Source organism: Saimiri boliviensis, chromosome 5, assembly GCF_048565385.1.
Source record: "Saimiri boliviensis isolate mSaiBol1 chromosome 5, mSaiBol1.pri, whole genome shotgun sequence".
Classification (NCBI taxonomy): Eukaryota; Metazoa; Chordata; class Mammalia; order Primates; family Cebidae; genus Saimiri; species Saimiri boliviensis.
Window position 1 is genome coordinate 8,895,707 of NC_133453.1, and position 27,755 is coordinate 8,923,461.

General features: G+C 44.9%; 1 protein-coding gene across 4 annotated transcripts in view; it reads right to left on the reverse strand.

Annotated features, from left to right (window-relative positions):
• GIGYF2 (GRB10 interacting GYF protein 2) overlaps nucleotides 1-14,179 on the reverse strand; it is a 175,081-nt gene extending 160,902 nt beyond the window's left edge. For 2 of the 4 annotated variants that reach the window (XM_039469653.2, XM_003936725.4), the window contains exons 1-2: nucleotides 14,091-14,179; nucleotides 7,386-7,451 (exon numbers count right to left, since the gene is read on the reverse strand). The gene's annotated coding sequence lies outside the window, so the exon portion shown is untranslated. Of the gene's footprint in view, nucleotides 1-6,035; nucleotides 6,158-7,385; nucleotides 7,452-14,090 lie in introns of all 4 variants that reach the window. The other 2 variants (XM_074398847.1, XM_074398848.1) reach the window with 2 other exon arrangements.
• Between the last annotated feature and the right edge of the window lie 13,576 nt (nucleotides 14,180-27,755).

The following is a 27,755-nucleotide window of genomic DNA, read 5'->3' on the forward strand; positions in this document are numbered from 1 at the left end:
GTTAATTACAACAAACTATACAAGCAGTCACTGTGTTCTTCACTGCCTTGTGGCATGCACTCACAGCAGAGAGGGGAAAAGAGCCACTTTTATTAAGAATGCCCATTATGAGGCAGTAAAAACTATTAATTGTATTAATCTTGATCCCCAGGAACACATCTTTTTAATATTCTACGTGATGAAATCGTAAATAATGCATTTCTACTGCATATCAAAATCATGAAGAATGACACATAATGCAACTATTTTGGGTTACAAGCTCAACTAGCTGCTTTTTTTCACAGAACATAATTTTGACTTGAAAGAACAGCTGCACACAATACGACTGTCTAGACTTGGGTATGTAGCAGGCATTTTTTTCAAAATGAATGAGACTGTCACTTCAAGAAAAACAATTCAGAGTACCTGTTGCCAGTTATAAAATTTTACCTTTTAAGCAAAAATCAGAATTTTGGCAAGTTTCTATTTGTCACCATGTGTTAGACAGTTTTCCAACACTTACAGGCTTTTCTGATAGGTGCTGATTTCGATGAAAATGATTTTTGATACTGTGTAATGTAAAATATGCATTCAACATGGGAGACTGACCAATAGATTTTATATTTACAGAGGTCAAACAATTTATTGATATACTCGGATTTCACATTGCAACTAATGTTTAAAAAAAAAATTACTCAGTTACCCAGTGTTAAAGTGATAAAAATTAAACACACACACACACACACACACACACATACAAACACACACAAACTGCTGATCAAACTTTACTGTAGAATCAAAGAATATCTGCAATTATCTGTAAAAGCTATTAAAATTCTCTCTGTTGCAACCATATAAATATTATTGTGAGGATAAATTTCCTTGATATACTTCAACCAAAGTAATAAACAGCAACAGACTGAATGAAAAAGCCAATATAACTCAGTTGCCTTCTATAAAGCAAGACGTAAAAGAAATTTGTAAAAAGGTAAAACAATGCCAATCTTATCATCAGATTTTTAGAAATGTTTTAGAGAACAGGTATGTCATATTAAAAATATATTTATGTCCGCATGTAATGAATTTGTTATATTTAAATGAACTAATACTTTTTAAATTTCTTTATATGAGAAACAGATAGATATAACCAAAAAAACAAAAGCTCTTTGGGGCCCTCAATATTTTTCAAGAGGGTAAAGAGGTCCTAATATCAAAAAGTTGATTAACATCTATCACAGAGTAAGAAGAAAAAATGACAAAGCCTGGGCAACATGGTGAAACCCTGTCTCTATAAGAAAATACTAAAAAAAAAATAATTAGCCAGGCATGGTGGAACACGCCTTGAGTCCCAGCTAGTCAGGAGGTAGATGTGGCAGGATTACTTGACCCCAGGAGGCAAAGGTTTCAGAAAGCAAAGACTGCGCCATCACACTCTAGGCTGGGTCTTAAAAAAGACCCAAGATGCTGTCTTAAAAAAAAAAGTTGACAAACAAGAAATTAACTTAGAACATACATACATACTCTAGAGAGCATATCAAAGGTCATACAGTAAGAACATCAAGATCTGGCCGGGCACGGTGGCTCATTCCTATAATCCCAACACTTTGGAAGGCCGAGGTGAGTGGATCACCTGAGGTCAGGAGCTCTAGACCAGCCTGGCCAACGTGGTGAAACACTGTCTGCACTAAAAATATAAAAAATCAGCCAGGCATGGTGACAGGTACCTGCAATCCCACCTACTTGGGAGGCCGAGGCAGGAGAATCACTTGAACCCGAGAGGTGGAGATTGCAGTGAGCCAAGATTGCACCACTGTGCTCCAGTGAAACTCCCGTCTCCAAAAAAAAAATACAGAGAACACCAAGATCCGAAACGTTGACACTTACTCAAAAAGTATCAAGTGTTTTCAAACTGTACCTTTTCCAAGTACAGAAAGACTTTTCACATTTTGGATTTTACTTCAATGATTGTTTGACTGCCTCTCTCATTAGGTTGTAAGGCCCATGATGATAGAATAGAATGTGCTTTCTTTGCTCAACCACCAAGGCTAGTCCAGCACCTGGCATAAGGCAAACATTCAAATATTTGCCGGGTTTAGAAAGTTTTTTTAAGATAAAAGACCCACAAACAGAACTCACTGACCTGTCTATTCAAAACTCACAAAGATGGCTGGTATGGTAGTTGATACCTGTAATCTCAAACGCTTTAGGAGGCCAAGGTAGGAGTACTGCTTGAGGCTAGAAGTTCTAAACCAGCCTGGGTAACAGTGAGACCCCCCCCATTTCTAATTTTTAAAAATTAGCTAGAGCCCAGGCACAGTGACTCACGTCTGTAATCCGAGCACTTTAGGAAGCCAAGGCAGGAGGACCACTTAAGCCCAGGAGTTCAAGACCAGCTTGGACAACATGGTAAGACTTCATCTCAACAAAATATTTTTTTTTCCCCAGGATGGAATCTTGCTGTCGCCCAGGCTGTAATGCAACTCGGTTCACTGCACCCTACACCTCCAGGGTTCAAGCGATTCTCCTGCCTCAGCCTCCTGAATAGCTGGGATTACAGGCACGTGCCACCATGCCTGGCTAATTTTTTGTATTTTTTTTAGTAGAGATGGGGTTTCACCATGTTGGCCAGGCTGGTCTCAAACTCTTGACCTTGTGATCTACTCACCTCAGCCTTCCAAAGTGCTGAGATTACAGGCGTGAGTCACCATGCCCAGCCTCTAAAAAAACTTTTAAAAATTAAAATGGGCTGGGTGCAGTGGCTCGCGCCTATAATCCTAGCACTTTGGGAGGCGAAGGAGGGTGGATCACCTGAGGTCAAGAGTTCGGGACCAGCCTGGTAAACATGGTGAAACCCCGTCTCTACCAAAAATACGAAAATTAGCTAGGCATGGTGGCATGCGCCTGTAATTCCAGCTACTCAGGAGGCTGCGGCAGGACAATCACTTGAACCCAGGGGGTGGAGGTTGCAGTGAGCCAAGATGGCGCCACTTCACTCCAGCCTGGGCAAAACAAACTCTGTCTCAACAACAGAAAAAAATCCCAATGGTAGAAGTAATACAAAAGGCTGAAGAAGAGGATCAGATTCTAGAACTACAGTAAGGCTCTCTGATTCACTGATCTTGCAGGACGGCTGTTAATCCAGTTACACTGAAGACACCTGGTCATGGTTTGGGCAGTACCACACATCAATTCCCAAGAAACTGATCATGAGAATCCCTGGATATGGCCAGTCTTCGAGACCTAAGCCTTGATTTATCAATTAGAAAGTACCAAGCCAATTCCTTCTCAGTGTGTACAACCAAATTCTTGTTGTACAGGAAGAATCTTAAACCTCACAAATTTCTGCCAATCCCTTGTCAGTCTGCATAACCAAAGGACCAATACTGAAGAGACCACAGCTCCCAAGACTTCCTCCAGGCCCAGGAGAACTTGAATAAAAGGCACTTTGTTCCCAAAGAACATACTAGCCACAATATCACTATGGAAAGAAAACGTATTGCTGTTACTATCATTCTTCCTACTGTTTCTGAACAGAATATAAACATTTCTCCTTCTCCTTCTTCCTTTTAGTGAAAACAATTACCAAAAATGAACTATTTTAGGAAAAGTTACAGTGCCATTAACATTGCCACATCATCTGATAACCTTACCATAAGCCAATGTTTTCCTGACAAGGTCTCGCTGTTACCCAGGTAGGAATGCACTGGTGCAATCACAGCTCAGTGCAGCCTCAAACTCCCAGGCCCAAGGGATCCCCCAACCTCAGCCTCCCAAGTAACTGGGACCACAGGCATGAACCACAAATTTAAAGCTGACTTTTTATTGATTGACTGACTGACTGACTGAGATGGAGTCTTGCTCTGTCACCCAGGCTGGAGTATAATGGCTCAATCGCAGCTCACTGCAGCCTCCACCTCTCAGGTTCAAGACATTCTCCCATCTCAGTCGCCTGAGTAGTTGGAATTACAGGTGTGCACCACCACAGTCGGCTAATTTTTGTATTTTCAGTAGAGACAGGGTTTCACCATGTTGGCCAGGCTGGTCTCGAACTCTTGACCTCAATTGATCCACCTGCCTTGGCCTCCCAAACTACTGGGATTACAGGCGTAAGCCACAGTACCTGGCCAAACTTTTTTATTTTTGTAGAGATGTGACCTCCTTATGTTTTCCAGACTAGTATCGAACTCCTGGGCTCAAGTCATCCTCCAGTCTCAACCTCCCAAAGTGCTGGTATTACAGATATGAGCCACATTGCGCCCAGCTCCTCTAAAACTTTTACACAAATACGCAGCAATCTTTTTAAATCTCACAAAGCTCTGAATATGTCTTATGTCAACATCCAGATTTAAGAAAAAGTACAGCCGGGCGCGGTGGCTCAAGCCTGTAATCCCAGCATTTTGGGAGGCTGAGGCAGGTGGATCACGAGGTCAAGAGATCGAGACCATCCTGGTCAACATGGTGAAACCCTGTCTCTACTAAAAATACAAAAAAATTAGGGGCATGGTGGCACGTGCCTGTAATCCCAGCTACTCAGGAGGCTGAGGCAGGAGAATTGCCTGAACCCAGGAGGCGGAGGTTGCGGTGAGCCGAGATCGTGCCATTGCACTCCAGCCTGGGCAACAAGAGCGAAACTCCGTCTCAAAAAAAAAAAAAAAAAGTACAATATGAGAAAGAACTCTTCTACCTTAAAAATGAATTCAGCTCCAATCTGCTAAAAACAACCCTGGGTGAAAAAAAAGTCTCATTAAGTCACATTCGTAGACTGTCATTAGATAGTTCACTCTGTAATAAACCACTTTTATTAGTGATTTCTAGCCTTTGCATCAAAAATCTAGATATACTAATACAACAAAATTTAAGTAATCAAGTATTAGTTAAGCAATTAGATGTTGCCAAGTATATATGAGCTACAAACAAAAATAAATAGGCACAGTGGCTCATGCCTGTAATCCCAGCACTTTGGGAGGCTGAGGCAGGCAGATCACCTGAGGTGAGGAGTTCAAGACCAGCCTGGCCAACATGGTGAAACCCCGTCTCTACTAAAAATACAAAAAATTAGCCAGCTGTGGTAGTGCACACCTGTAATCCCAGCTACTCAGAAGGCTGAGGCAGGAGAATCGCTTGAGCCCAGGAGTCAGAGGTTGAAGTGAGCCAAGATGGTGCCACTGCACTCCATCCTGGGCAACAAGGAAACTCCCTCTCAAAAAATAAAAATAAAGGCTGGGCGTGGTGGCTCATGCCTGTAATCCCAGCACTTTGTGGGGTCGACACAGGCAGATGACCTGAGGTTGGGAGTTCAAGACCAGCCTGACCAATATGGAAAAACCTCGTTTCTACTAAAAATACAAAATTAGCTGGGCATGGTGGTGCATGCCTATAATCCCAGCTACTTGGGAGGCTGAGGCAAGAGAATCACTTGAACTCAAGAGGTGGAGGTTGCAGCGAACTGAGATTGCAACCACTGCACTCCAGCCTGAGCAACAAGAGCGAAACTCTGTCTCAAAATAAATTTTAAAAATTTAAAAAATAAACAGAATTTCAAAATGTTGTATTAAAAACTCTGCTTCAGTATTATCTAATTCTAGAATACAAAAACATATTATTTCAAGTTTATACTGTCTCACTGATCCTTTCCCAAAAGTGACAATCCCCATTACTACTCCAATAATGTGAATAGAGTCAACCTTTCAAATTCTATATATCTTCCTAATACTCAAGTGTAGCTTAATACTATAAAAAGTACACAGAAATTAAAAGTTATAAAAAACAATCAATGTAAAGTAAATAACCAATGAATTTTTCCACACGAAGCTTCTCCTTTGCTTATGTCTGCTTGCTAAACCTTTACACCGCCATTCCTCTGAACCTCCAAAATCAAGAACCTTTCTTAAAAACGTGCACTAAGAAGTCCAGGAATGGTGGCTCACACGTGTAATTCCAGCACTTTGGGAGGCCGGGGCGGGTGGATCACTTGAGCCTAGAAGTTCAAGATCAGCCTAGCCAACACAACAAAACTCCATCTCTACTAAAAATTGGCTAAGTGTGGTAGCGAATACCTGTAATGCCAGCTACTCAGGAGGCTGACGCATGAGAATCACTTGAACCAGGGAGGCAAAAGCTGTAGTGAGCCGACATCACACCACTGCACTATAGCCTGGGCAACAGAGCAAGACTCTGTCTTAAAGGAAAAAAAAAAAAAGCACTAATAAATTTCAGGAAATGTGCTTGGTGAGATCCACTGGCCTCATTCATCAAAAGATAGATAGGCATATATGTTAACCCTTTACAATAGACAAAACAAAATATCCTATGCAAGCAAAGCTACACACCGGACATTTTTTTGTAATGCTAGAAATGGAAAAAATATCTAGAAGCTTCTTTGGGCGTATGCCTAGAACAGCCACCATTTTACCTTCTCTGAGACCTGCCCCACCATTAGGAGGGAGACCTTTCAGCTGTGTTTATACTTCTAGACTCCAACCTCATGTCCATAACTAATTTGATCAATGACAGAGAACTGAACCAAGTTTTTTTTTTTGAGACGGAGTTTCGCCCTTGTTACCCAGGCTGGAGTGCAATGGCGTGATCTCGGCTCATCGCAACCTCCGCCTCCTGGGGTCAGGCAATTCTCCTGCCTCAGCCTCCTGAGTAGCTGGGATTACAGGCACGTGCCACCATGCCCAGCTAATTTTTTGCACTTTTAGTAGAGACGGGGTTTCACCATGTTGACCAGGATGATCTCGATCTCTTGACCTCGTGATCCACCCGCCTCGGCCTCCCAAAGTGCTGGGATTACAGGCTTGAGCCACCACGCCCGGCTGAACCAAGTTTAAACCAGTCAAATTTCCCCTCTCCCAAGAATCTGAAATGTAGACACTGCTAGCAATCAGTTGGCTACTGGCACTAGAGCTTAAGTTCCTAAGTGGCTTCAAGAATTAAGTGGCCCTTTGCTACCATGTGTTTGTTAAAGCAGAAAAAGCCAGACTGCACAAACACAACTAAAACAGGACAAAAAGAGACAAGAGAGGACATTGGCCAGGTGGCACAAAAGTGCTATCTACAAGTACTATGGCTCCTGAAAGCTTCCCAGTTTCTTGTTCACGTCCCTCATGAAGTCAACTGCTCTTTGGTTCTTTACAACACCCCACCTCCAAAGCATTCCTCCTTGTTTCTTGCCAACGAAAAATTATTATGACAGTTTAAGACACAAATTCATGCCAGGATCGATGCAGAAAGGTATGTTACTCTTTCTGTTCATAAAGGATCTGACAGGTACCAGGGAAGAAGTTTCTACTCACTACCCAAAACCTCAGGAGAAATAATGGGGCAAAAGTAACTGAAACCTAAAAGCAGAAATCACCTATTTGCAAAAGCCCTCAGGCTCTGTGCTTCCCTTCCACACTTACCTGTTCAAAAATTCTGCTGGTTCACAGCAAGAGATTTGAGCAGACTTTGTTCAGGTCCTTTTAACACTGTAAATAATAGAAATATTAATATAAATCACCCAGCAGCCTGTTAGGAAACTTTAAAAGCACAACTTTTCATCACGAATATACTCCAGAGAAAATGGCTTGCAAACCTGGTTAAAAGATTAGATCACCTGGTGTATTTATAAACTAGATTCCCTAACATGTAGAAAGCGTCAGTAGCTCTACAGTGGAACTGAAAACTATATTTAACAAAAGTCCCAAGTGATTCTTATGAAGCTGACAAATGAACACCTCCACAGGATTTCAGGAAAGTGATTATTTAGGGTTTGTATTCAAAACCCTATTATAGGGACTTGATATTAACTTTTAAAACCTACTGTGAGGCACAGTGGCGCATTCCTATAATCCTAACACTTTAGGAGGCTGAGGCAGATAGATCGATTGAGCCCAGGAGTTCAAGAACAGCCTGGGCAACATGGCAAAACTTCATCTCTACAAAAAAAACAGAAAAATTAGCCAGGCATGGTGGCACATGCCTATGGTCCCAGCTACTCGGGAGGTTGAGGTAGGAGGATCACCTGAGCCTAGGGAGGTCAAAGCTGCAGTGAGCCGCAACTGCACCACCGCACTCCAGCCTGGGTGACAGAGTGAGACCCTGTCTCAAAAAAATAAAAAATAAAATATATCTAACAAAAAAACAAAAGTCACATCACAGCAATATGCATCCTACCCAAATAATCACTAATCCCTTAGAAACATGATCACTGCCAAAATGTCCAGGGAGCAAAGCTCCAAGTGTGATTTCAGTTGTGAAATCACAACCTGCTTTTTAATGCTCTGTTGGGATAGTATCTTAAAAATCCGTAAGTTGGTGATATTCCAAGTGACTTAAAGTATAATATTTTCAAGAAGTTTCTTGGCTAAAATCAAATGATACTTTGCTGCTACTAACAAGTCAAAGAACAGTAATTAACAATAAAAGTTGACAATTTCATTAACTACAGAAAAGCAACTAGACAGACAGATTATTTTTTTCTTTTGCGACAGAATCTCACTCTGTCACCTGGGCTGGAATGCAGTGGTGCGATCTCAGTTCACTGCAACCTTCGTCTCCTGGGTTCAAGGGATTCTCTTGCCTCAGCCCTCTGAGTGACTGGGATTACAAGTGTGCACCACCACATCCAGCTAATTTTTGTATTTTTAGTAGACATGGGGTCTCACCATGCTGACCAGGCTGGTCTCCAACTCCTGACATCGAGTGATCCGCCCACCTCGGCCTCCCAGAGTGTGGGATTACAGGCATGAACCACTGTGCCTGGCCAATTATTTTCAAAATGGGGTCTTACTTTGGTTTCGGCTAGAGTGTAGTGGTGCATTCAGAATTCATTGTAGCCTTGACTTCCTGGGCTCAAGCGATCCTCCAGCCTTAACCTCCTGAGTAGCTGAGACTATAGGTGTGTGCAGCACACTCAGCTAATTTTTAAAAATCTTTTTTAGGGAGGCCGAGGCGGGTGGATCACGAGGTCAAGAGATTGAGACCATCCTGGTCAACATGGTGAAACCCCGTCTCTACTAAAAATCTAAAAAATTAGCTGGGCATAGTGGCGCGTGCCTGTAATCCCAGCTACTCAGGAGACTGAGGCAGGAGAATTGCCTGAACCCAGGAGGCGGAGGTGGCGGTGAGCCGAGATCGCGCCATTGCACTCCAGCCTGGGTAACAAGAGCGAAACTCCGTCTCAAAAAAAAAAAAAAAATATCTTTTTTAGAGATGGGGGTCTCCAACTCCTGGGCCCAACTGATCCACCTACCTCAACCTCCCAAAGTACTGGGATTATAGGTGTGAACTACTGCACCCAGCCATATATGAGTTTATTATTCATTTCTCCTTCCCTTTCCTCCTGACCTCAAAAAAAAATACACATTCAGAGAGTAAAGTTGGATGACCTTTGGACATTATAACATGGCTACTTTTTTTTTGCATAATTAAATCAGAGGTGGATGTGACTTTCTCAAATTACTTGGTGGGGAGCAGTGGCTCTGGCCTATAATCTCAGCACTTTGGGAGGCTGAAGTGGGGGTATCATTTTAGGCCACAAGTTTAAGACCAGCCTCGACAACATAGTGAGACTCCATCTCTATAAAAAATATTGGCCAGATGTGGTGGTATGGACCTGTAATTCCAGCTACTTAGGAGGCTGAGGTGAGAGGATGGCTTGAACCTGGGAGGTCAAGGTTGCAGCGAGCTGTGATTGCACGGCTCACTGCGCTCTAGCCTAGGTGACAGAGCAAGACTCTCTCCACAAAAGACAGGGTCTTGCTCTATCACCTGTCTGGAGTGTAAACAGGTGATAGGCTGGAGTGCAGAGGTACAATCACAGCTTACTGCAACCTCGACCTCCCAAGGAGACAAGGTCTTGCTCTCTATCACAGGCCACAGTGAACCGAGATTGGGCCCCTGCACTGCAGCCTGGGCAACACAGTGAGATTCTATCTCAAAAAATAATAATAATTAACTAAGCTTAAGTTAATGAAACCCCATAGTTAACAAGAAAACACAATTATGTTCTTTATTTAAAGTAGGGAATTAGGTAAAACTTTAAAATACTTTTATAAAATGAAGTTTGGTCAATTAAGAGAACAGTCTCTGTTTTTCAAACCTCTCTCCACCTTTTTTTTTTTTTTTTTTTTTTCCTGAGACGGAGTTTCGCTCTTGTTACCCAGGCTGGGGTGCAATGACGCGATCTCAGCTCACCGCAACCTCCGCCTCCTGGGTTCAGGCAATTCTCCTGCCTCAGCCTCCTGAGTAGCTGGGATTACAGGCACACGCCACCATGCCCAGCTAATTTCTTATATTTTTTAGTAGAGACGGGGTTTCACCATGTTGACCAGGATGATCTCGATCTCTTGACCTCGTGATCCACCCGCCTCGGCCTCCCAAAGTGCTGGGATTACAGGCTTGAGCCACCATGCCCGGCCCTCTCTCCTCTTTTAACCTCACACAAAATTATAGGCAGTTCAATAAAGCTATCGTTTTACATTTTTGCATAATTAATTTAGTTTATTTCTCATTCATCTGAGAGCAAGAACAAAATGTAAAAACAATATTTGGTCAAGAAACACTGCAATGCAAACTATAAGCAAGTTTATACATGAAATAAAAATCTCTAGTTTTAAAGAGATGTAATTTTTCAAGGCATTAAAAATGAATGGAAAACTTAAGAATTTTTATCTTATTTTAAACTTCTGTTTCTTTTTCATTTTATATATTTGTTTATTTTATTCTTAAAATACTCTTCTATGCAAAAACCATAAAACCCTAGTGGGAGTCAAGCAGTGGAAAAAAGCCTGAGTTCAGACTTTTCAAAAATGACCAAACAATACCATGGTAATTTAAACTATAGGAAAATGGATATTTAACTTGCCTCTAAGAGACCTGGGTTAACACCAAGATAGGCTGTAAATTCAACCTAATGAGACTGGTCCCACTATAATATATAAGAAATAGAATAAAACAGAAAGTATGGAAAATTTAATCAGCAGGGGCTAATGGAGAACTGTGAACAGTCAGGGTTTGAAAATGGCACAGGTCAAAGGTCCATTAGAATGGCAATCATAAAAGGGACAGTAGTAGTCTTTTTACCCAAAAAAGGTTCTCCCAGACAGCAATCACTATCAATAGTGTCATTTTCCAATGTGAAGGTCAACAAAGAGAATACACATATGGAGTATTAAAATGCAGAGTCATGAAAACAAATGAGCTGATATGACATCAAAGGCATTATAATTTGGAAATGTCATTTCAAAAACACAACAGAGAAATAAGAGGGAGAAAAGCAATTAGTTAAAACACCACCTCATCACTACCATCACTACGCCTCCCTTTTAGCCAAGGAGTTGCATTCACACACTGACCTTGTAATTCCCATCTTCTCATGATTTTGAGGCAAACCTACTCCAAAATGTTTTTCACATATGCCTCTCAGCAGCAAAATCATTTCAAAATCAAAATATTAAAATTCCTCAGCTGAAGTAAAATGAAAGAGGACATTTGTGAAAGCTCAGTAAAAAGAATACGGAGATAAACTGGAAGGAAATCAGAAAATTTTTTTTACAGTAAAAATATGTCTATTAAGTATCCCATTAGAGAACTAGTCTGAATGGTAAAAGCGGAGGAATAAAAAAAGCACAAAAAGTTCTACACATGTAAAATGTTCTAAAGGATACGCATATGACTTACAGGAAGAGTCCCTGGGCTGGACAGCACAGTATTAACAGACATTCTTTACTAACCAGATTAAGGATAATTTGAGTTACTACATGATTCCACCTTTCTACCTGGTTATGTTCCTTAATTATGTGTCTACATGTCAAAGGAAAATTTCTCATTTCCCTACATTTTCAAATATCCTGAAGTTTCCAAACATCCCCCTTCTTAGAAGCAACTGCTTTGAAAAGCACTTTCAAGCAATTTATCATCAATCTCATTTTAAAATGTTTACTTTTGAGAAAGATAATTCATTACAATTTCCTGAAATATTTGAGCATCCTAAATTTTTCCAAATAGGGGTGGAGAAGGGAATTACATAGGGGATGGGGGTTGGGGAGGCTGCTGGCCCAAATCTCCAGAATCTGATTTCCCTTTCTAAGAATCGTAAGAGGTAAGGAAAAAGAATTCAGGATAGCAAATAATCCATCTCATCTCAGTACTACAGAGGTTAAGTACACACATCTCCTACCAGTCTCCCTCTCACCATTGCCTCTTAGCCTAGGCTACTCCCCACGCTTTTTCCAGTCTACTCCTGAGTCGCTCCCAACTAAGTTTTTGGGTCTGTATCTTTGCTCTCACTGCTCCCTGGTAGCTTGCTGGAGCACTCTTCCCCCTGTATAGCTAAAGAAACAGTAGCTTCACCTCTGTGGGGTTTTGCTACAATGTTAACTGTTCCATAAGGCCTTCTCAGCGCACTTAAGATTAACCCCTCCCCAAATCACTACTGCCCTATCTCCCTGACTCCTTTTTTCTTTCACCTCACCACTACACCATGTATTTTACCTATGTATCTTTCTAGAAATGAATTCCATACAGACAGGAATTACTTGGTCTGTTTTGCTCCCAGCACATAACGGTGTAGTTAATGCTCAATAGGGTTATCTGTCAAATAAATGAATGCATGAATGAATAAATGAATGAACGAAAGCACATGGCCCCTTCTCCCTCCCCAAGACTCTCAAATACTCTGTCAGGTATCAAAAAGGAATGAAGCCTTCTCCTTTCTAGTGAATCACTACCATCACCAGTGTATTCCTTGACGTTAAATTTCAAAAGAAAGATCATGTGACGCTTTTCCAGTTACGTGCCACTTTTAAATACTTTTCTAGTGTCCTCTTCTGATGTCAACATCTGACGTAAAAGAAAAGTACACATTCCGGTTTGAGCACGCCAACACTGCTATACCAACTAGTAAAATACATAAAACCATCAATGAATGAGAGAAACCATTTGTGTTCTAGGCAAAACGGACAGTCTGTAAGGTCAAATCTACAAGTATCAGATGGATCAAAATCAATGAAGAGACAGAATGACAATTTTTTTTTTCCAATCTAGGAAGTCATTTGATTCTAAAAGGGAAATACTATATAAGGAAAGAATACCTTCCCCAAACACAACACTGGGACTCAATACTGCCTTAATTCAAGGTATATAGCACTAGATAGGAAGTTGTTCACAGGTTCTGGCCCCATACTCAATTTCTTGCAAGTTAAACTGGAATACTTACCTTTCTTACAGAGAGACTACATGTGTTTAAGTGCTCTGACTTGCAGAAAAATGAAAACAAAATAAAAAACACAGCACTAGGTAACTAACTGCAAAGCAACGTTATTGCTTCTCAAACACGGTCACACACTCCGCTTCTTTCATGACCCCATTCCCTGTTCGCTTGATTTGTTTCAGTCGCAAAACAAGTATTTAGAGTGGTTTTGGAAACGGCTGACACTTAAGGCTAATGCCTATTTCAACCTGATGTGAACATTTGGGTCCCCAAAACTGCCCTGGGCTCTACTTTCCCAGCCTCAGTCCCAAGGTTCCGATCATGGTGGCTCCACCTTGCCTCAGGCCTGGTCCAGACCCTGTACTCTCGCCAACGAAGGAGTTGCCTCCGTCCAGATGCTCCGTGGGGAAGGCAGAAGCGCACCTCCCAGGGGCCAGGTGTGGACAGGGGAGCCGGCAGGAGCAGCTGTCTGATCGCAGCAGCTGTTACCGGGGCACCCCGAGGCTGGGCGGGTGACTGGCCCGCAAAAGTAGGCAGAGGAAGGCAAGCCCTCGGGCTCCGAGCAAGCCGGCCTGACTGCCCCACCACCCTCCTGGCTTGTTCTGCTCCCCTAGCAATGCCAAGAAGCCCTGGCCGAGGGGCTCCTCGGCTCCCCGAGGCCGTGACGCGCCAGGGCCCTCAGCGCCCCTCGCCCAGGAGGAGGCTCCCTCCGGCCCTGCACCTGACCTGTCCCGTCGCCTGACGGCCCAAGCCGGCCGGAGCGGCCTGTGGGTGTCCATGCGGCCGAGACGGCTCGGGCAGGAGCGGTGGGGACGCAAGCGCTGGTCAGAGACATGGGCGGCCCGGGACGCCGCGGCGGGGCCGGGGCGCGGGGCAGAGCCGGGCAGGGGAGCTACACGGAATGGCTGGTTACCTGCGGTCCGGGACAGGGAGTCTCAGAACCCAAGTCAGTCCTCAGCCTCAACAACACAAGATGGCCGACACGTCGCCACGCGCGTCACGTGACCGCGCGTTCGCTCGGCCACGCCCCTTGCTCCGCCCCCGCTCCTTCCCGCTTCCCTCCCCACTCTCCAGTCTCCCACGACATCCTTCCTTTCCGCCGCCACCCGCCGCTCTGCCCAGACACGCCCCTGCCCGAGACCCGGATGAAGGGCTGGAAGAGGGCGGGGCCGCGGCACTGCGCAGGCGCCCGCTGACCCCTTGGCCGCTGCTGGGTACCTGCCCTTGAGTTGAGTGGACATGGTGTCCAGAGTTGGGCCCAGACCAGGCACCCTGTGACTCACTGTTCTGTACTCCCAATCCAGAGCCCATTTGCAGTTCAAAAGCCCCTGCATCCCTTACGGGCTGGTTTTTCAAATTAGAACTTATCCACACTTTTAGTCCAGCATTTTCCTGCGCAGTTACCATCCTAGAGCGAATGGGAAAGCCGCAAAAGCTGAAATTCAAAGCAGTTTCTCTACTTGTTAACAGTTCTGATAAAACTGAGAATTCGCCGGGCGCGGTGGCTCAAGCCTGTAATCCCAGCACTTTGGGAGGCCGAGGCGGGTGAATCATGAGGTCAAGAGATCGAGACCATCCTGGTCAACATGGTGAAACCCCGTCTCTACTAAAAATACAAAAAAAGTTGGCTGGGCATGGTGGCACGTGCCTGTAATCCCAGCTACTCAGGAGGCTGAGGCGGAAGAATCGCTTGAACCAGGGAGTCAGAGGCTGCAGTGAGCTGAGATCGCACCAATGCACTCCAGCCTGGCAACAAAGCAAGACTATGTCTCAAAAAAAAAAAAAAAAAAAAAACCCTCCAATTCTCCCTCCAACTACTTCCTGCGACCCTGTTCCCTTTCTTTTTTTCTTTTTCTTTTTCTTTTCTTTTTTTTTTTTTTTTTTTTTTTTTTTTTTTTTTGAGACGGAGTTTCGCTCTTGTTACCCAGGCTGGAGTGCAACGGCGCGATCTCGGCTCACCGCAACCTCCGCCTCCTGGGTTCAGGCAATTCTCCTGCCTCAGCCTCTTAAGTAGCTGGGATTACAGGCAAGCGCCACCATGCCCAGCTAATTTTTTGTATTTTTAGTAGAGACGGGGGTTTCACCATGTTGACCAGGATGGTCTCGATTCTTGACCTCGTGATCCACCCGCCTCGGCCTCCCAAAGTGCTGGGATTACAGGCGTGAGCCACCGCACCCGGCCCGACCCTGTTCCCTTTCAAAGCCAAGCTGCACCCAAGAATTGTTTATATGCACTTTCTCCACTGCCACATCTGACATGCAATCATCAACCACTCCAAGGTGGCTTCTGTCCTTTCCTATCTGCCTATTGCTTACCCTGAGAACACCCCATCTTGCAGGTTGATAACAGGAGTCTTTCAGTCCTCAGCTTGACTTCGCGTTTCCCTATCTTCAATACAATTGACCACTTCCTACATTCTGAAACACTTTCTTCTCTTGACTTTTATACCCTTACTGCTCAAAGTGGTACAGTAACATCGACATCACATGGAGACTTTTTAGAAATACAGAAACTCAAGGAAGCCCTTCACAAGCCCATTCTGCAGAATTCTATCCCCATAGCTTGAGAAAACAGAGAGAGATCCCATCTCTACAAAAAATAAAATAAAAAATAATTAACCGGCGGGGGACAGAGGCTCACGCCTGTAATCCCAGCACTTTGGGAGGCCGAAGCAGGCAGATCACAAGGTCAAGAGATCGAGACCATCCTGGCTAACATAGTGAAACCCATCTCTACTAAAATACAAAAATTCGCTGGGTGTGGTGGCACACGCCTGTAGTCCCAGCTACTCGGGAGGCTGAGGCAGGAGAATTGCTTGAACCCAGGAGGCATAGGTTTCAGTGAGCCGAGATCGCACCACTGCACTCCAGTCCAGCGCCTGGTGAAAGAGCAAGACTCTTTCTCAAAAATAACAATAATAATAATTAGCCAGGCATGGTGGCATGCCTCTGTAGTCCCAGCTACTTGGGAGGCTGAGGATCACCAGCACAGGACTACAAGGCTGTGGTGAGCTCTGATCATGCCACTGCACACCAGTCTGGGCAAAAGAGCAAGACCCTGTCTCTAAAACAAAAATCAAAAAGAACTCTGCTCTCATCATTCACATTGTTCTCGTCTCCTTGATCTTCCCCGTGAACTAAGTGCTCCAGATAGGCCCATGTTAGAAGATTTGTAAACATGACGTTATGTTTTAGCCTTTGCACGTGCTGTTCCATCCTGTTGCAATGCCATCTCAACATTTACCCCACTTTTCCCCAGCCTGCAACTCCTGCCAATCCATGTGTTACTGTCTCTGTGCCTCCATTAGACCAAAGAATTTACCCTTTGTCCTGTTTTTTGTTTGTTTGTTTAGGGGTTTCACCATGTTGGCCACGCTGATCTTGAACTCCTGACCTCAAGTGATTCAAACTCCTTGGCCTCTCAAAGAGCTGGGATTACAGGCGTGAGCCACTGCACCTGGCCTGAGCTGTTATTTTCAAGGAAAAAAGTAATACTGATACTTGTTATGTGCCAACCACCTCATTAAATGCTGTTTTTGCATTGTCTCTTGTGGTCCTTGTAACAGCACTATGGAGCAATGCAACCAGGCTTCTCAGAGAAGTGCTTCCCTTCTCCAAATCTCACCCAGGATTTCCAAGCCCAGACTGGCTGATTGCAGAGCCCATGTCCCTAATCAACTTGTCATGCCACCTCTCAGATGCTATCCCACCTGTACATTACCTCTACATATACTTTTAAAGATACAATTTGCACACAGTAAAATTTATCATTTTTAGTGCACAGTTCTGCAGCTTGAGACACATACATACAGGTGGCCAGGCACAATGGCTCATATCTGTAATCCCAGCACTTTGGGAGACCGAGGCAGTCAGATCACCTGAGTTCAGGAGTTCAAGACCAGCCTGGCCAACATGGCGAAACTCCGTCTCTACTAAAATTACAAAAAAAAAAAAAAAATTAGCCAGGCATGGTAGCGCAGATCTGTAGTCCCAGCTACTTGGAAGGCTGAGGTGAGAGGATCACTTGAGCCCGGGAGGCAGAGGTTGCAGGAGTTGCCACTGCACTCCAGCCTGGGTGACAGAGACCCAGTCTGAAGAAAAAAAAAAGCTGAAAACAATCCCTGCTTGTAACCGTTGTGCACACTGCATTATTTCACTCAGCAACCTCTGCAGATGCTCTTGCCTTGACACACAGTAAATGTTCAACAAATACCAATAAAATTGAATCGATTCTTGCTTAGCTACTCTTTAGGAAGGGTGCTTTCCTTTTCTCCTTTAAGTAACTCTGTCTTTCCAGTGTTTCACTAAATAGTGGTATTTAAAGTACCACCATGCTTTTGTCAGGAATAATGAAGTTTCAGCTATAGTACACCATTGATAGAGAAATTGAGATGATAGATCATTTGAGAATGGGAGGAGGGTAAGGAGTTTAATCAAAAACAAGTTTACTTTGTCATGAGCACATAGCTGGGTGTGATGCTACACACCTGTAATCCCAGCTACTTAGGAGCTGAGGCGTGAGAATTGCTTGAACCTGGGAGGCAGAGGTGGCAGTGAGCCGAGATCGTGCCACTGTACTCCAGCCTGGGCAACAGAGCAAGACTGTCTCAAAATAAATAAATAAAATATTTTAAAATTAGCAGGATGTTGTGGCATGCACCTGTAGTTTCAGCTACTTGGGAGGCTGAGGTGGAAGGATCTTCTGAGTTCAGGAGTTTGGTGCTACGGTGAGCTATGATTATGCCACTGTAATTAATTCAGCATTTCAGTATGTATTTCAGTATTTCAGTATTTCAGTATGTATGCCTACGTGGAAAAAAAAAAAAAAAAGACAATTGTACCAGAGAACCGAACAAATAAGAAAGGCTATGCAGACAATGGCTATGCAAATAAACCCATTTTTATGTTTGAAAAACTTTGTTATTATAAAAGTAATTGCATATTTAAATTATTTTCTCATTTCCAACCTCTGAATGTACAAGACATTAAATCATTTCTCAAAAAAAAAAAACCTTGGAATACAATACATGTATCCTTTCACCTAATATCCCATGATATATCCCAAAATGGTTATTCATTTTTTTCTGAATATTTTGCATCTTTAGGGTTTCATATTTCTTTTGTCTCAGAGGATTCCCACACGAATGTTCAACTGCTCTTCCGTTTTCTTTGTGGTCAGAGATTCCCCTCTCTTTTTTATTTATTTTTAATTTAATTTTTTTTTTAGATAGAGTCTCACTCTGTTGCCCAGGCTGAAGTGCAGTGGCATGATCTTAGCTCACTGCACCCTCTGCCTCCAGGGTTCAAGCAATTCTCCTACCTCGGCTGCCCTAGTAACTGAGATTACAGGCATGTGCCACCACACCTGATTAATTTTTGTATTTTTAGTAGAGATGGGGTTTCCCCATGTTGGCCAGGCTGGTCTCAAACTCCTGACTCAGGTGATCCACCCGCCTCTGCTTCTCAACGTGCTGGAGTTATAGGCGTGAGCCACCATGCTTGGCCCCTCTCTTTTTTATTAACTGTTATTAACAATTCTGCTGGCGGTGGTGGCAGTAGTGGGAGTCACTGTGGTTCTAAAGCAATGTATGTTTATTGCTTTATAATTTTTAGAGTTCAAAAACATATAAACGAAAAAATTTAAGTTTCCCTTCCCCTGCAAGACCAATCTAGGACCCTCAGGTTCTCCTTCCATCATTTTTTGTGGTCTCCCCCAAAATGTTGCATGCATGCATTACCAAGTATGGCACCTGGCTGGGCACGGTGGCTCAAGCCTGTAATCCCAGCACTTTGGGAGGCCGAGGCGGGTGGATCACAAGGTCAAGAGATCGAGACCATCCTGGTCAACATGGTGAAAACCCGTCTCTACTAAAAATACAAAAAATTAGCTGGGCATGGTGGCGCGTGCCTGTAATCCCAGCTACCCAGGAGGCTGAGGCAGGAGAATTGCCTGAACCCAGGAGGCGGAGGTTGTGGTGAGCCGAGATCGCGCCATTGCACTCCAGCCTGGGTAACAAGAGAAACTCCGTCTCAAAAAAAAAAAAAAAAAACAAGTATTGCACTTTCCTTCATTCTCAGCACCACTGAGTGCTGGAGATTCAATGGTTGCCCCCAAATCCACCTGATCAGCAACCTCATGAAGCTTACAGTCTGCTCGGGTAGAGACATAATGATATGGTTTGGCTCCGTGTCCCCACCCAAATCTTATGTCAAATTGTAATGCCTATTATTGGAGGAGGAGCCTGGTGGGAGGTGATTGAATCATGAGGGCCGAGTTCTGCCTTGCTTTTCTCACGGCAGAGTCCCCAGGAGACCTGGTTGTTTCAAACTGCGTAGCTTCCCACTTTGTGCTGGCTGCCCCTTCACCTTCTGCTGTGATTGTAAGTTTCCTGAGGCCTGCCCCAGCCATGATTCCTGTACAACCTGTGGAATCATGAGTCAATTAAACCTCTTTTCTTTATAACTTGCCCAGCCTCAGGTAGTTCTTTATAGCAATGTAAGAACAGACTAATACACATGACTTTATGCCTCCCAACTAAAACAAAACAAAACACCTGAGCATGACTATGCATGCTGTAGTGCTCTTGGCCTGTTTCCAAGAAAGAAGATGTCTTGGTGGCATCCATGTTTTTTCAGTGGCTGCCACGCTGACGTGGATGTACCTAACATACTGAACCGATCCCCTGCTGATAGATATGCTGATTGTTTCCAGTATTTTTGCTATTACAAACAACACTGCAATGAGTATTCCCTTAATACATCCCTGTTCTTTTTTTTCTTTCCCGCCGCCACCTTGTTCATTTTTATACTTACCTATAGGATAAATTCCTGGGCCAAAGCTCGTGAATACGTCTGCAGTAGACACCTGCTGTTCTTTATGATGGTTCTGCTGAGCTGAAATACTGAATTACTTTCAGTTGAAATACTGAAATACTTTCCCATGTTTGTGGAAAATGAGAATCTTGGTGGCTGGCAGAGCTTGCCTCCACTTACAGAAGACAAAAAGCCTAGATACTCCCCTGTCCCACCCCTGACATGTGGGCATGTGACTAGGCTCAGCCTCAGACTCTGATGTGGAGGAAATGACCTGAAGAAGCAGGACACCACAGCATGCTTGTCAGCCAGGGCAGCGGCTGGTTCCCATGGTGTGCTTTTGGCTGCTGTCCCAGCCGCCTGGCCTTCTGCCTGCTTCCTTAGCCTGGCCCCCCAGCCCTGCTGGTGATTCTGGGGACTCCTCTGTATCTTTTCAATCAATTCCTTTTCTGCTTAAATCAGTCTGGCTTAGAGTCTGTTATTTGCAATTAATAACTCTGATTCCGGCTGAGCGTGGTGGCTCACGCCTGTAATCCAAGCACTTTGGAGGCCAAGGCGGGCGGATCACCTGAGGTCGGGAGTTCAAGACCAGCCTGACCAACATGGTGAAACCCTGTCTTGAAAAAAAAAAAAAAAAAAAAAAATTCTGATTCCAATGTAGCCAGCCTCCAAGATGACTGCTAATGATTTTTGCCGATAGGGCTGACCTATGTGACTAATAGGATAGCAGAGTGTGATTTAGGAAGCTAGGTCTTAAAAGGCTTGCCCTTTACCTTCTCGTATCACTTGTTCTGGGGGAAGCCAGCTGCCAGGTTGTGAGGACACTCACGCAGCCTCCCGGAGAGGTTCACATGGCAGGCAACTGAGGCCTCCTGCCAACAGCCAGCATCAGTCACAGGAGTAAGTCATGTTGGAAGCAGGTACCTCAGTCTCAGTCAAGCTTTCAGATGACTGCAGCCCCAGCTGATATTTGGACTGCAGCCTCACGAAAGACCCTGAGCCCAAACCGACTACCCAGCCAAACTGCTTCTAACTTCCTGGCCTTCAGAAACTGTGTGAGATAATAAATATTAATCATTGTTTTAAGCCCTAAGTCATGGAGTGATTTGTTAACATAAAAATAAACAACTAATAGAGATATATAATTTTTAATTTTAACAGTCTACCAAATTGCCCTTCAAAAAGGCAACAGCTAGCCAAGCATGGTGGCCTCTGACTATAGTTCCAGCTAGTTGGAAGGCTGTATGGAGGATCACTTGAGCCCAGGAATTTGAGATTGCAGTGAGCTATGATCACATCACTGCACTCCAGTCTGAGTGACAGAGCAAGACTCTGTTGCTACAAAAATAAAAATAAATTACAAAACAAGGCAACAGCTTTAACTTGATTGCCTCTGTAAAAACAAAATAAAACAAAACAAAACAAAACAAAAAAACAGAGGCTGGGTGCAGTGGCTCACACCTGTAATCCCAGCACTTTGGGAGGCCAATTCTTGAGCTGAGGAATTCAAGACCAGGCTGGCCAACATGATGAAACGCCATCTCTACCAAAAATATAAAAAGTAGCTGGGCATCGTGGCATGCACCTGTAGTTCCAGCTATTCAGGAGGCTGAGGCATGAGAATCGCTTGAGCCTGAGAGGCAAAGTTGCAGTGAGCTGAGATTGCACCACTGCACTCCAACCTGGGCAACAGAGCAAGACCCTGTCTGCCACCCCCGCCAAAAAAATACTACTACTAATAAGATGACAACAGTAATGTACATGCTCAATACCCCGTGGCAGAATACCAAAAGCCACCGGTTTCAGAAAGGAGTGGAGGAAAACAAGGAACTGCCCCCTGACGAGGTCTCATCCTTAGTGCCTCCCTAAGTTGTAAAATTTTGCTTTGTCACCCAGGCCGGAGTATGGTGGTATGACCTCAGCTCACTGCAGTCTTGACTTTCCAGGCTTAAGCCATCCTCCTGCCTCAGCCTCCCTTATAGCTGGGATTACCAGTGCCCGCCACCATGCCCAGCTAATTTTTTTTGTATTTTTTGTAGAAATGATGTTTCACTGTGTTGGCCAGGCTGGTCTTGAAATCATGGGCCCAAGCAATCCTCTCACCTTGGCCTCCCAAAGTGCTGGGATTACAGGCATGAAACACCACACCCAGCCCTTTTAAATTACAGAATTCTGAATTAGGCCCCGAGAGCCCCACTGCCATCGCAGGATCCAGAGGACAGCTGTGGAACCCTCGTTCTTGTTTAGTACAGGCAGACCCAGTGGGCAGGAATGTGCCAGCATTTGGCCTAGTGGACAGGCAGAGTCAGCAAGGAGAAATCTGAGCAATGACAAAGCCACAGGTGTCAGGCAACATGATTAGGCTGAAAGCTCAGGAACTGGCAGCCACCAGGAGCATGCAGGTGAGCCGGCAGGCAGGCAGAAGTTTCCCTGGGCGGGTTCAGAAAGGGGTCTCAAAATAACAGAGAACCTGAGTAGGTGGGCATCTGCACTTGTGTCCAAGACAGCAGCCAGGACTGAGCACTTCTGGGCTACCCTGGCCGGAGACCCTTGGACCTGACTGTAGAAACTCAGGGTTCTGGAGGAGACAGAGTTGCAGTAGTGGAGGAGGGAGGGGAGAGAGGGGACCCATGTGTCCTGAGCACTAATATATCCCAGGCATGGAATCTGCCAGGTAGGTAATCATTGTGCCCTTTTTTTTTTTTTTTTTTTTTTGAGACAGCATCTTGCTCTGTCACCAGGTGCCATGCTGGAGTACAGTGGCATGATCTCAGCTCACTGCAACCTCCGCCTCCTGGGTTCAAGCAATTCTCCTACCTCAGCCTCCCAAGTAGCTGGGACTACAGGCACACACCACCACGCCCAGCTAATTTTTGTATTTTAGTAGAGACGAGATTTCACCATGTTGGCCAGGCAGGTCTTGCTTTCTTGATCTTGTGATCCACCTGCCTTGGCCTCCCAAAGTGCTGGGATTACAGGCATGAGCCACCAGGCCCAGTCCATCATGCCCATTTTGCGGGTGAGGAAACGGAGGCTCAGTCAGGTTCAGTTACTTGCCTAGTATTGGAGGCCAAATCCCATTACATCACACAGCCTCCAGGGTTGAGGCAAGACTGATTGGTGTGTTGCTTTTCCTGTTGCTCGGTCAAAGGAGGGCCCTGGGTAGTGGCCTCATCTCTCTCCCAGTGAGAAAGATATTCCCACAAGCTCTGCTGTCTCCACTTTCAGAGCTGGCCTCTGAGGCTCTCACGGTGGAGTACTCAGAAGATCTCTGACATCAGTGGTGATGATCCTGCCTTGCCCATGTGTCTGTTGTAACACGCCTGGCATGTCCTTGTGAAACCAACATTCAAGGGTTGTCTTCTACATGCCGGGCAGCATGCTGGGCCTATAGCAATAGGCAAGGCTCACTTCCTGCCCTGCAAAGAGTTCATAGTCCAAACGGGGAGGCCAAGAAGTAAGGATAGGGCTACTGCCTAAAGCTGTCAGGATTACAGTAGAGAAACTCAGGGGGAAAGGGGAATCCTGAAAAAGGACACCTCACCTGGCCTGGGAGAGTCAAGGAAGCTTCCTGAAGACAACCTCTGAGCTGAGTCATCAACAATGAGAAGGAGCTCGCCCCTGGAAGGGAGGAAGGGAGTACCAGGTGGAGGAAACCGTGTATGCAAAAGCCTGGAAGTGTGGAATTTTCCAGGAACAGTCAGGCATCGCATATACCAGGAGTGTACAGCTTGAAAGGAGACAGGTCAGGGACAAGGGGCAAGAGATGAGGCGGGAGAGACGAGTTGGGGCTGGATCCTGAAAGAGGGGAATCAAAAATTGAAGGAGAGAAGTTGGGAGCAGGTCTGCAATTTCTAAGGATTACTCTAGCTGCAAAGTGGACAATCAGGGTATAATGAGGGCACAGAAACCCATTATGAGCCCACGGTAGAGACTTGGGAAGGAACCTATGAAGGTCTGAGCTGTGACCATGGCACTGGAGATGCAGGGTGCGTGGGAGGGACAAGGGAACAGTCTCTGGGGGACTTTGTGGCCAAGAGGGAGGAGGAACATCCTCTCCCTGGCCTTGGAAGTGACACGGCCCGATAAGTCCTATTTTGTCTAAAGTCCTTTTGTGTTGGATTTTCTATCGGTTGTGATAAAAATTTTATTTATTATTTATTTTTATTTTTTGAGACAGTGTCTCAGTCTGTCACCCAGGCTGGAGTGCAGTGGTGTGATCTCAGCTCACTGCAACCCCCACCTCCTGGGTTCAAGGGATTTTCCTGCCTCCGCCTCTGGAGTTGCTGGGACTACAGGCACACGCCACCATGCCCAGCTACTTTTTTGTGTTTTTAGCAGAGATGGGTTTTTTCCATGTTGGCCAGGCTGGTCTCAAACTCCTGACCTCAAGTGATCCACCCACATGGGCCTCCCAAAGTGCTGGGATTGCAGGCGTGAGTCACTGTGCCCGGCCTTATTTATTTATTTTTATCTTCACAATTTGTGACAAGCAGTCAAGCGTTTTAGCTCTTACATGAACCCACCTGTCCAAAAAGGCAAACAGATGCTTCAAGTAATGACATTGCCATCTCCATTATCTTCCTTCTTTTTAAACTAAGAAACTTTTTTTTTCTTCATCTCTTTCACCGTTAGACTTTGTTTATTTATTTATTTATTTTTCTTGTGGCGATTGAGTCTCCCTCTATCACCCAGGCTGGAGTGCAGTAGCACAATCTCAGCTCACTGCAACCTCCACTTTCTGGGTTGAAGCAAATCTCCTGCCTCAGCCTCCTGAATAGCTGGGATTACAGGCACGCACCACCACTCCCAGCTAATTTTTTGTACTTTTAGTAGAGACGGGGTTTCACCGTGTTAGCCAGGCTGGTCTTGAGCTCCTGACCTTAGGTGATCTGCCCACCTCAGCCTCCCAAAGTGCTGGGATTACAGGCCTAGACTTTATTTTTTAGAGAAGTTTTAGGTTTACAGAAAAACTGAGCCAAAAGTACATGTTCCTATGTACTCCTCCCACCCCAGCTCCCCATTCCCTATTTATTATTTATTTATTTATTTAAAGATCAGAGTTCACCATGTTGGTCAGGCTGGTCTTGAACTCCCGACCTCAGGTGATCCACCCGCCTTGGCCTCCAAAGTGCTTGGATTACAGGTGTGAGCCACCAAGCCTGGCCTATTTATTTATTTTTGGAGACAGAGTCTTGCTCTGTCGCCAGGCACCAGGCTGGAGAGCAGTGGTGCAATTTCAGCTCACTGCAACCTCCACCTCCCAGGTTCAAACAATTTACTGCCTCAGCCTTCCCGAATAGCTGGGACTATAGGCATGCGCCACCACACCCAGCTAATTTTTGTATTTTAGTAGAGACCGGGTTTCATCATGTTAACCAGGATGGTCTCCATCTCTTGACCTCGTGATCCACCCACCTCGGCCTCCTAAAGTGCTGGGATTACAGGCGTGAGCCACTGTGCCTAGCCTAAGCTTGGCTTTTTAAAAGTTTTCTGTAGGCACAGGATCTAACTATATTGCTCAGGCCGGTCTCGAAACCCTGAACTTGAGTGATCTTCCTGCCTCCTCTGCCTTCCAAAGCGCTGGGATTCCAGACATGAACCACTGCACTCAGCCTAGCTGCATTCTGTGTCGCACATTCTATGGGTTTTGACAAATGTGTAAGACATGCATCCGCCAGCATCAACAGCATCATTGAGGGTAAGTTTCACTGACCTAAAAGTCCTCTGTGCTGCATTTATTCATCCCTCTCTCTCTCCTTGCTGACAACTGCTTATCTTTTCTCTGGCTTCAAACTTTTACCTTTTCCAGGATGTCATACCATAGTTGGTATCAAATAGTATGTAGATTGGCTTTTGTTCCCCCTTTTTGAGATGGGATCTCACCATGCGCACAGGTTGCACTCGAACTCCGAGGCTCAAGCTATCCTCCCTCCTCAGCCATGAGAAACTAGAACTATGAGCAAGTGCCCCACATCCAGCTCAGGACTGGAGTGTCACTTAGCAATATGCATGTAAGTTTCCTCTCTGTCTTCTCATTACTTGATAGTTCATTTCTTTCTATTGCTAAATGCTTCTCATCACTGAATAATATTCCATTGTGTGGATGTTTCATAGCTTATGCACTCACGTATTGAGGAATATCTTATTTCCAAGTTTTTGCAATTATGAATAAAGCTGCTATAAAGCTTCATGTATAGGCCAGCCACAGGGGCCCGTGCCTGTAATCCCAGCACTTTAGGTGGCTGAGTGGGGAGGATCACTTGAGCCTAGGAGGTTGAGGCTGCAGTGAGCCATGTTCATGCCACTGCACTCTAGCCTGGATGACAGTGCTAGACCTTGTCTCAAAAAATAAAAACAAAAGCTTCATGTGCAGGTTTTCGTGTGGACATAAACTCTCATGTCATGTGGAGAAATAGGAAGGAGCAGGATTGCTGGATCACATGGTAAGAATCTCTCCATTCCTTTTTCATGTCCCTCCCCAGGAGACAACAGCTAGAAAAATGATGTATAGAAACAGAATGATCCTTCCAGGGGAGCAAAGGATAGTCTCTTGGAACAGAGGTCCTTGCATGGGTAGCCCAAATATCCTGGATTACACATGGGAGAGAGGGGCACTGGCTCTCATCAGAGTTTCAAGGGATCTAAGAAGCAAATGAAGCTACGGTTTTCCCTGCAGCTGAAGGCATCCTCACGGATGGAAAGGGGAGTGCAACTGATAAGATCAGTACTCTGAATCCTACAGAGTGAAAACCAGTCCTCTAGTTCTCATTTCTTTCTTTCTTTCTTTCTTTCTTTCTTTCTTTCTTTCTTTCTTTGTTTTTTTAGAGATGGAGTCTTGCTCTATCATCCAGGCTGGAGTGCAGTGGCACTATCTCTGCTCACTGCGACCTCCAGCTCCCTGGTTCAAGCAATTCTCCCACCTCAGCCTCCTGAGTAGCTGGGATTACAGGCATGCGCCACCAAGCTCGGCTATATTTTTACAAGAAATGCATTTTCACTATGTTGACCAGGCTGGTCTTGAACTCCTGAACTCAAGTGATCCACCCACCTTGGCCTCCCAAAGTGGTGGAACTACAGATGTGAGCTACCGCGCCTGGTGGTAGTTCCCATTTCTAACTATATTTCAGGACTCAGTGTCAAACAGAAGCCCTGGATAGGACTTGGCGCCTATAGAAAATATTCTACTCTCGTCCAGGTATGGTGGCTCACACCTGTAATACCAGCACTATGGGAGGCTGAGGCAGGCAGATCACAAGGTCAGGAGTTTGAGACCAGCCTGGCCAATATGGTGAAACCCCGTATCTATCAAAAATACAAAAAATTAGCTGGGCATGATGGCACGTACCTGTAATCCCAGCTACTCGGGAAGCTGAGCCAGGAGAATCACTAGAACCTGGGAAGTGGAGGTTACAGTGATTGGAGATGGTGCCACTGTACTCCAGCCTGGGCAAAGAGTAAGACTCCATCTCCGCAAAAAAGAAAAAAAAAAAAAAATACAGTACTCTCTCCTTCCTTCCTTCTTTCTCTCTTTCTTGCTTTCTTTCTCTTTTTCTTTCTTTCTGTCTTTCCTTCCTTTCTTTTGTGACAGAGTCTCGCTCTGTCACCCAGGCTGGAGTGCTGTGGCGCAATCTCAGCTCACTACAATCTCTGCCACCTGGGTTTCAGCGGTTCTCCTGCCTCAGTTCCATGGGTAGCTGGGACTATAGGTACGCACCACCATGCCTGGCTAATCTTGTGTTTTTAGTAGAGAAGGGGTTTATCC